This window comes from Eptatretus burgeri, chromosome 7, assembly GCF_056783735.1.
Source record: "Eptatretus burgeri isolate ZD-2024b chromosome 7, Ebu_testis_v1, whole genome shotgun sequence".
NCBI lineage: Eukaryota > Metazoa > Chordata > Myxini > Myxiniformes > Myxinidae > Eptatretus > Eptatretus burgeri.
In genome coordinates, this window is record NC_140967.1 from 43,940,121 (window position 1) to 43,949,675 (window position 9,555).

The following is a 9,555-nucleotide window of genomic DNA, read 5'->3' on the forward strand; positions in this document are numbered from 1 at the left end:
CCAGCAGCCGCGGAAAGTCCCTTCGCTCCAGGCGCGACCATGCTGCGGTGCCCCTTCGCTCCCGGTGCGATCGTGCTGCGGTGCCCCTCGTCCCGCACCGCCAGGCGCGCGTGCGACCTGCGGCACTTGAGCCACCGCTCGGACTCCGGGCTGCGTGACTCGCGGCACTTGTGCGATTACCGCATTGACTTCGGGATTAGCTGCCATACTCCAGCTGGAGCTACTCATTGCGTCCTGGCCAGCAATGGCACGGACATCCGTGAGCGTCTGTTCGACAGACGAAGCAGTCACGACCGCCGAGTCGAATGTGATGTCGGTTAATCGCAGGATAGCCGCTACCATCTTTGCGTCTCGCAGACCAGAAATAAAACGATCTCTGAGCCTTGTTGGACGCTCCTCTGCCGTGAATTTGCAAGGCACAGCCGAATGCTTCACTCGTGTGCCACGAAGTCCGCAACGCGCTCCTCGCCACCCTTAGCGAGATGATCGAACTGGAACCGCGCGAGATGTAACGACTTCTCCGGCGCCAAGTGGGTCTTCATTTTCATCACGATGTCCTGAAAGGATAGCATATCATCACTGGGTCTATTTGGAGCCACCAAATCACTCAGCAGGCGGTAGTGCTCCGTTGATAGCGAGGCGAGCAAGATCGCCTTGCGTTTCTCTTCATCCTCTACATCATCTGCCCGAAAGTAGCAACCCAACTGTTCAGAAAACAACTCGAACTCATCTCCCCCGAACACGGGTACACGTCCGTGTGCCGTGCCGCGACCTTCCGCCATGTTCCGTGAGACACTTGGTTCCGTAGCTTGGAACCGCCCTTACACACGCCGATCCGCCGATCCTCGTTCGCCAACTGTACTGTACTGAATTGGGAGATGCTTAGCAGGCAGACACGAAGCGGAGGAACAGTCGAGCTGGGCTGTGTTGCACGAGCCGGCTCACTCACGAGCCGGCCGACTCCAGCATTACTACGACGCCTCAGACGGCGTGCACACCTCATATCCCTCGCCGAACCCCACGGCCACTCCTCCACCATCACGCCCATCATGCATCATCATCATGCCCCTCCCCGTGGGCATGGCTACACCACAGATACAAACACAAATGAAATGAAAAACGAAATAAAAGGCATGAACAAGCAAATGAACGAAGTGAAAACGAAAATGGATACAAACACAAACGAAATAAAAGGCATGAACGAAAAGATGGAAACAAACACAAACGAAATAAAAGGCATGAACGAAAAGATGGATACAAACACAAATGAAATGAAGGCGAATTTGAAGGAAGAAATGAAAGAACAGCGGGGTGAGACGCAGAACATGGGCCGAAGCCTGCAGGCGGGCATGAAGGCAGTGACCAGGGAGCTTAAAATGGCGACTCCACGTGTGGGAGCGAACGAGCTGGGAGGGTGTGCAACGGCTGTCGGGCCCGCGGTGGAGGCGGGTAAGGAGAAAATAATTCTGGGGACGTATTGGGCGAGAAGCGTGACGGTGACCGAGAGGGAAAAACTAATTGGGGTGACGGAGACGTGCACGAGGGAGATAAGAGACGAGGTGAAAGGAATTGCGAGGGAGAGAAAAGAACAATTAAGACGGAAACCAAGGATGAGGTACGCGGAGATCGTGAAAGAGCAAGGAGTGAAACAGAGGGAAGGACGGGAGCGACTTAAGGAGAAAGCAAGGTTGACCCACATAAAGATAAGGGAAAGACGCCAGAAAGAAGCAGAGACTAATAGACACGAGGGGACAACAGAAACTTATAAATGTACAGAGACACGGGAGATGGGAACGATAGAGGGAAGACTACACGATGAGGACGGGGTTAGAGACGCACAGACACACACACACACACACACACACACACACACACACACACACACACACACACACACACACACACACACACACACACACACACACACACACACACACACAGAGGTAGTGGAGGATAGTGAGGGTGAGCTTGCGGAACGTGTAGGGACCCGGTGCGAGCAGCTGGATGGCCTCCTCCAGGAATGAGGGGAGGGAGTATGCCCCCTTTGGGCGGATCACGACCAGGTGGGTTCGGTCGTGCTTTGCGAGGTCGAGGGGAGGAGTGCTGTGGACGGGTGCACGCCGAGCTTGGGGGGTATAGAGGCCCCGGAGACCCTTGTGGGGACACAAATCCCCAGTGTGGTTGTCCCGGTGTGTGTGGTTCCAGGTGTGAGTGCGTTCCCGTGTGTGGAAGCGACCCCGTGTGTGAGTGATATGGTTTGTGTGAGGGAAATGGCACGAGTGAGTGAGCGGCCGAGTGTGAGGGATACAGCGTGTGCAAGGTCGCTGTGTGTAAGGGAGATGTCGGTCGGCATGCGGGAGCACGCAGCCGCGTCTCCCGGTGTGAATGTAATGGAGTGGAGTGTGAGCGTCGTGGCACGCGGGAGTGCGTGTGTTGAATGGCGACGGAGACTGCGACAGAGGAAAGAAAGCCGGGTAGCGGCTGTAGCTGTTTCGGGGACCGTGCCGGGTTCACCCAGCAGCGAGCGCAAGGTCCGTGCTGTGCAACGCACGAGGCCCCCACGTGCTCGCTTGCGGGAGTGAAGTCCCGGTCCGGAAACGCACGCGGTGGATTTGCCGATCCCGCGGACGGACAAAGTTTAGGCAGGTAAACGGATTTGGACCGGACGGGTTCTCCACGCGAGCGGGTGTGTTAAGCTCCAACGGGCAAAGCACATGTGTTCGCGTGGGGAACCCCTCGAGACGTGGGGCTTGTGTTTTTTTTTATGCGCACGGTGACGTCATGGCTGCACGTGGGGTTGGAATCCGGCAGGAGGGGTGAATCCCTGCCGGATGGTACCGTCCAAGGAGGGACGAGGTACACGTGCAGCTGCATGACGTCACGGGCAGGTGCAAAGTGCGCGAGCTGTGAGTTGCCGCGCTGGTGCTGCGCATGTGGGAAAAGGAAAAGCAAGCCTCACTTTCGGGTGCACAGGATTCCCGGGCAAGGGGTGGAAGACCCCCTTACCTGGGCACAGGATGGCACGAGCTAGGGGGAAGGGTTAGCTTAGCTAGACCGACTTCATGGGGCAGGGGTAAGTCCTCATGGAGTCCGTGGAATGGATTAGTTAGAGGGATTATAGCCAGATTTAGGATGGGAAATTATTTTTTAATGATTTGGAGACAGTGACAGACTTTGGATGTGTAGCGGGGACGTAGCTTAGCTACGTAGTGTTAAATGGAACGTGCTGTAGTTTAAGGGACGACGTGGGAGCACGAGTTAGTTAGGGGAGGTAGTTAGAAGGATGGCAGAGTTCAGCGGTGTGTGTGTTGAAGAGTTGGTGAGTTGTGTTGTGCTTGGTGAGTGAGTGAGGCCAGCGGGTCTGTGTGTATGGAGCGAATGTGGAATGCATGGTTCGATGAGTGATTGGGGGGAGGAGTGACTCCTGCCCAAGGGACCCCGGGGTCAGTGTAGACTGAGTAAGTTGGGTTAGTCAAATTGACAAAATGGAGGTCGTTTTGTTGTTGGTGGGGAAGTAGGCTCGAAACCTGTTTGGAGGGGTGCAGGAGCCCTGTTGACGGGCTGGGAGCGTGGCTGCGAAAGGTGAGTATCGCTGAGTGGGTACCCCGGGCAGCAGGCTAGTCGGCCGTAGTAGGCCAAGGGCCCATGGGGGGCCGGGATAGCATAGTGGGCACGGGTGCGTCTGCTTGGTGCGGGGGCCCGGGGTGCCATTAGCCGCGTGGGCAGTGTTGTGGGCACAGGTGACCCTCGGAAAGGGGCCCGGGAAGCCAGCCTGCCACGTGTGTGTTTCAGGGGAGGTGCCATGGGGGGTACTCCCCGGTGTTTAGGGAGCTGGTATGCTCGGAGGCAGTGTCGTGCCCAGGGGTGCCATAGCTGGAGATTCGGCAGAGGGTCGTGCCTGCCAAGGAGAGCCACGCGTCCCAGCCATGAGACCGTGTGAGGGCACGGGAAGAAAATTGGGGGGCAAGGCCCGAAATGGTGAGGACACCAACACAGGCGACGGGAATCTGGGTTGTTAGAACCAATAGTTTAAGCGCGAGGCGCTTGTTGAAAGCCCCGGGGTAGTTTAACAGTTAAATGGTTAGGGTAGATTCGGAAGTGTACCCCTCCGCACCATCCATCCCCTCGCTCTCGTTGTGGGCCGCTGGACTCACTTTGTGTTATAGATCGCTGAAGTCTGGGGAGGCCATCCTGAGGCTTCGTTGGGCCTCGGCACAGGACGCTAGTTCTCCCTTATTCCCCTCCGGGAAGGGAACGTAGGGGTTGGGAGTAGGCTAGGTGACAGGATAGGTTAGCCGAACAAGGACGATAAAGGGGGTTAGGGGACGATTTATAGTGGGGAAGTAAAAAAAAAAAAAAAAAAAAACCAAAAATAAGTTGGGGCTAAATTGGGTTTTTTACAAATTAAGGGGGTGGGTATGGACAGTGACAGGCAAAGGCGATAGGTGGGAGGGAGACCGGAAGGTAGGTCCGAGCCCGCCTTCTGAGTGGCCAGCACCACCGCACTCCCTCCACCAACCTCCATCTCAAGGCGAAAGGCAGGCCAGCTTCATCTGCTGGCTGTTTTACTTCAAGGCCTGTGCCGGCCGGGTTGTCTGCTGGTGTTTTGCTTCGAGGCCTGTACTGGCCGGATCGTCTGCAGCTGCTGTGCTGCAAGGCCTGTGCCGGCCAGTTCATCTGCCGGCTGTGTTTGCCTGCAGCGGCCCTGTTCTGCAGGCTGTGTTTGCCTGCTGCTGTTGCCATGCCATGCCCACGGCCCATGTTCACCAGCCCCTGTTCAATTTTGCTTTGCCCCCCCCCCCCTGTTCATTGCCATGTGCGCCAGGATCCGCAAGGCAACAGCTTGCAAGCTGCAAGAACTGCCCTGTTGGCAGCTACAACACGGGCCTGCAGTGGCGGCCCGTGCACCGTGTTTGCGTCCATTCATCCATCCATCCATCCATCCATCCATCCGTTGTGTTCATTGCGTGTGCCACTTGAGCTGGCACGGAGACTGCGTTTGTGCAGCCCAAGCACCGTTGTGCTTCACTGGGTTCATTTTCAAAAGGGGAGGCCGAGGACTGCATGTGAGCAGCCGGCCACGTTCCCTGTCACCTGCATTGTTTGAGCCAGAGACTGCATGCGAGCAGCCTGGCTCCCTGCTAACTGCTTTCTTTTTGCAGAGTTCATTGATCCTGGGCCATGGTTTAGTGTAAAATTTGTAAGTTAAGGTTAAGATGTACTGTACATATGAGTGCGCCCCCGGCATGTCTGTCTTAGTGCCGGCAATTTTATTTAAGTCGTCTGTGTGAGTGGGTTTGTTTAGTTAGTTACTCAGCCCTCTGTTTATTTATTTTGGGGACACGAATACCATGAATGTCGCACTCAAGGATCCGTAGGTAAAACGTACTAGGGGAGAACTACACATGATGGCACATGAGAATTTGATGACTCGGGACGAGTCTGTAAAAAGGGGAGGGGGTAGTGTTGTGGTTGAGGAAATTCGCAAACCACCATTCAGGTCCTGTAGGTGAGATACCTCTGTAAGTACATGTGTAGTTAGCCCCAAACCCGTTGTTTAGAGGAAATAAATGTGATTCATTCGGGCTGCGACCCTTTAAGATAGCCGTTTTTCTGTTCTATCTTTATTTTGAACCAACCACGTCTCAACCGCCATCACACAACAACCACCAACCGCAACGCCGCTTCACAACAACAACAACGCCAACAGCCACGACCTTTACCTTCACAACTCGCTCTCGCAATCATCGTATCACCACCATTCCAAGCGTCACCGTGGCCAGGGACCGCCACTTTAGACCCTCCACCACCTTCACCTCTCCTTCTGCGGCCATTCCCGCGCCGCTTGTGAACGCCGAGCGTCAGGCTGTCCTGGCCTCGTGCGGGGCGCGCGCCGAGCAGCGGGTGCAAAAAGCGGCCTTTCCGAGGGGAAGTCAGATCAGGAATGATACACGCCCACTTCCGATCCCTCCAATCATTAAGCGCGGGGCGATTTGGCCCCGCCTCCAGGCGCGTCAGAGTAGAATCGATATATGCAAATTCGAGGATCAGGGGAGGTTCACGCCCACTTTTCCTCCGTCCAATGGGCGAGCGTGGCCCCGCCCCCGAGCCCATCCTGATCCGGAAATTTGCATATGGGTTCTCCTGCCGTACTATAAAGCGCCGAGCGCGGGGCGAATTCAGTCAGTTTTCTGTTTCGGGCTCGGGCGAGTTGGAGAGGTGTGGCAGCGGCGAAGTCTGGCAGCAGCAGTCAAGACGGGTCTGGAGGAGAGTCGGTCTGTCGGGGTTCGGAGTCTGTCGGGGAGCTGCAGAGAGGGGAAGCCGGGAACGCGGTCGAGGGCGCAGTGGAGTCGCTCGTCGCGGGACCCAAGCAAGCCAGCTATCCTCTTTCCCCAGAGCACCAACAATTCCCCTGTTTCCCCCCGTGCTGAGATAGTGCGAAAAGGGGGCCCCGTTCCGACTCCATTCCAAGCAGTGCCAACGAAACCCGCGGAGGAGCGCGCAGTCGGGGCACCGCCGCGGCATTTGCGGCTCATCACAAGACGGGTAGGCTCCACGCGGTCTCACGCCCACAGACCACGTCTGCCCCCTTGTATTCGAGGGTGGCCCTTTTCTTTTGATTTTGAGTATATGTGTTGTTGGCGCCGTCTGTAAAGTAAAACTGTGTAAGTGTTGCCGTGTGCTCGCGCAATCGGTAGTAGATCTGCATTGTGTTTCTTTTGTTGCAATTGCTTTTGGTGCATAATTGTTGTGTTTTTGTTACATTTGCTTTTGGTGCATAATTGTTGTAATTGTATACGTGTGCTTTCCGTTTGCCGCGGAATAAATGTGCCTTATGTTGAACTGTTTTTCCCGTTTCGCTTCGTCTTTTCTTCAATTGAATCTCCATCTTACTTCACGTAAAGGGTTGGTAGTGGGCTAAATACACCCGATAATTAATTGGAACCGTCGAGGTCGACGATATAACACCGCTCGGTTATCCCGATAGTACGGAACGGGTCGCTTAAAGTGGCCGTGTCCGAAGTCGACCTGCGGCGAGGTGCGATCACCCGGTCTACCCTCCGTGTGGGTACTTAGGTAGGTCGAATTTGGCGAACAACCCTATCCCACGCGGGGGGCCGGTTGGCACGATCGTGGTGAGGCTGAAAGGCCCACCCGTGACTAGTTCCTGGCGTTAGTCCGAGAGGGTCACGACGGAATTGTCCGTCCGGTGGGCGACGTGCCGCGATTCGAGTTACATGGCCGCTCGCACGCCGGCGGGTGCGAATTTGCAACAATATATATACATATATATATACATATATATATATAAATATATACATATATATATATATATATATATATATATATATATTTCTGGACGAGTTCAAGTTTCTGGACGTGGTGAAGCTACGTCCATGTCTCATTTAATTATATACTTGAGGCAAATGAGGCACCCGGCCCTGTTGGCCGACGTACCACGGATAACTACGCGGTCTGACAGGTTGTTTCGCAACCATGAATGCTGGCAAAAGCAATTACACCGAGCAGGGTCCTCGCATCCACAGCCGCGTTACCTACTCATTGGTGCAATGACCTGAGCTTGGGTCCATGCCCTCAGCATGCACCGACTACTTTTTCCTGCAGAGTGGGACAGTGGGTGCAGTGCTGGCTAACCCGCGGAGCCAATTAGGTGGACAAAAACTTCCCGTCTATCGATTATGTACACACTGTCGGATCAATGGAAAATGCACAACCACGCAGATTGGAAAAAAAAGAAAACTCTATTTGCACACAGACAAGCAAGAATCATCAAACACGCATTTACAAGCAAAAGGCAAAAGGTACAGAAGAGCAGACTTACCCATCGGTGCGTATTCCCCTTATTCAGACTTTGACAAAAGACATATGGCCATCATTCAATCTGGGTAGAAGAGACAAGAAGAACTTATTAGAAAGAAGCAGAACAGAGTGTGGGAGCGAATCCTCTCTTTCCTCACGCAACCATGTGGGGTTATATCGAGCAAAATATTGTGGGGAAGCAGGGAGGGGGGGGTTAGGATGGGAAAGATGAGCAATGTGGAGTGTCAGAAGTGTGTGTGTGTGTGTGTGTGTGTGTGTGTGTGTGTGTGTGTGTGTGTGTGTGTGTGTGTGTGTGTGTGTGTGTGTGTGTGTGTATGGAGCTGTGTGACACCACGGGAACTGCACCGCGCTCCTAGGTCATGAGCCGTACACCCTGGTCCTCGCACAAATGAGTCATTCCTGTGCTTCACAGTTGAATCAAGTGTGACCCGCACTCTGGCAGAGAATCTTGAACAGGCAGTCTGACACACTCGCGGTGCCCTTCATGCATCAACAAGAGGCCCAAGGGCATCCACAACAAACACGAACGCTCCTCATGTTGCGTCTCTGGAGTATCGATAAACAGCAGTCCCTGATGCCTCAACAACAGCTCCTAGGGCATCAAAAACCGCAGCAGTAGCTCCCAGGGCATTAACAGCAGCTGCAGCAAAACAGCAGCTTTGAGGGCTTCAACAGCAGCAGCAGCAGCAGCAGCTCTCAGGGAATCAAAAGCAGTTGCCGCAGCTCCCAGGGAGTCGGCAGCAGCAGGGCGATAACAGCAGCTGCAGCTATACAGCTGCCTCAAACGCATTTGCGTTTCGTTTCTTAAAGCGTCTTCGGCTGGGCATGGCTTCGAGGGGGCAATTGTCATGCAAGCACCCCCTCATTAGTGCGCATCCCACGGGTGTGGGTACGGCGATCGAGCAGTGGAAAATCCCATGTCATTCTATGGTAACAGCCATGCGAGCCCCCCCCCCCCCACCTTCTGTGTCGATGTGGTGTCCCTTCAAGGATTGTGCCCAATAGCTAAGGACACAGCTTAGGCAGCACCAATGCTCTGCACAGATTATGGTCCCAATGGATGGATGGATTGATGAATGCAATTAAGCTACTCACAATCTCTTGAGAGTGGCAATTCCACAGAATTTCTGTGGGACATATCTCGCAAGATTGTGAATGGGTACCTGAAGGTAGTTTGGACAATTGCTCTCACGGCATGTATCTTGCTGTCACTGAAATTGTGGATGGGGTGAAAAGAGAAGAGGTAGGAGTTGGTGAAGTTGGTAATGGCATAACATTAAGGTGGATCGGGGAGGGAAAAAGAGTTGAATATTGCATTATTTTAGTGAGGTAATGAAGAAATAACATGTAATGAGGTGAGAATGCCTTCTTGCTTTGAAGAACAGGGAGAGAGGGAAGAGGGGAGGATAGAGTTGGGGATGAGTGGGACAGAGGGGCCAAAGTTGGGAAAGGGGGGTTGAGGCTTTGGGGGTGGGAGTGGTTGAGGACTTGGGGTGGAGATGGAATTGAAGCTTTGGGTTTGGGGTTGCGGATGGGAAGGGGAGGAGAGGTTGAGGATTTGAAGTCCCATTTTACATCAAGCACAATTTCTTCAGGTATCTGTTGGTAAGATAATAATAATAACACTGATATACAATGCCCACAAATTATAAGATTTCAATGTGTTTTATGAATGGGTTGTGACACTTTTGTTGGACTTTCTAGAACTGCAAT

The 9,555-nt window shown here is 53.9% G+C and overlaps 1 long non-coding RNA gene across 1 annotated transcript in view; it reads right to left on the reverse strand.

The window, feature by feature from the left end:
- Positions 1-7,904, reverse strand: part of LOC147023135 (uncharacterized) — a 49,479-nt gene extending 41,575 nt beyond the window's left edge. Inside the window, exon 1 of the long non-coding RNA XR_015060044.1 lies at positions 7,844-7,904. This is a non-coding gene — a long non-coding RNA (uncharacterized LOC147023135). The remainder of the gene's footprint in view (positions 1-7,843) is intronic.
- Positions 7,905-9,555: the final 1,651 nt, after the last annotated feature.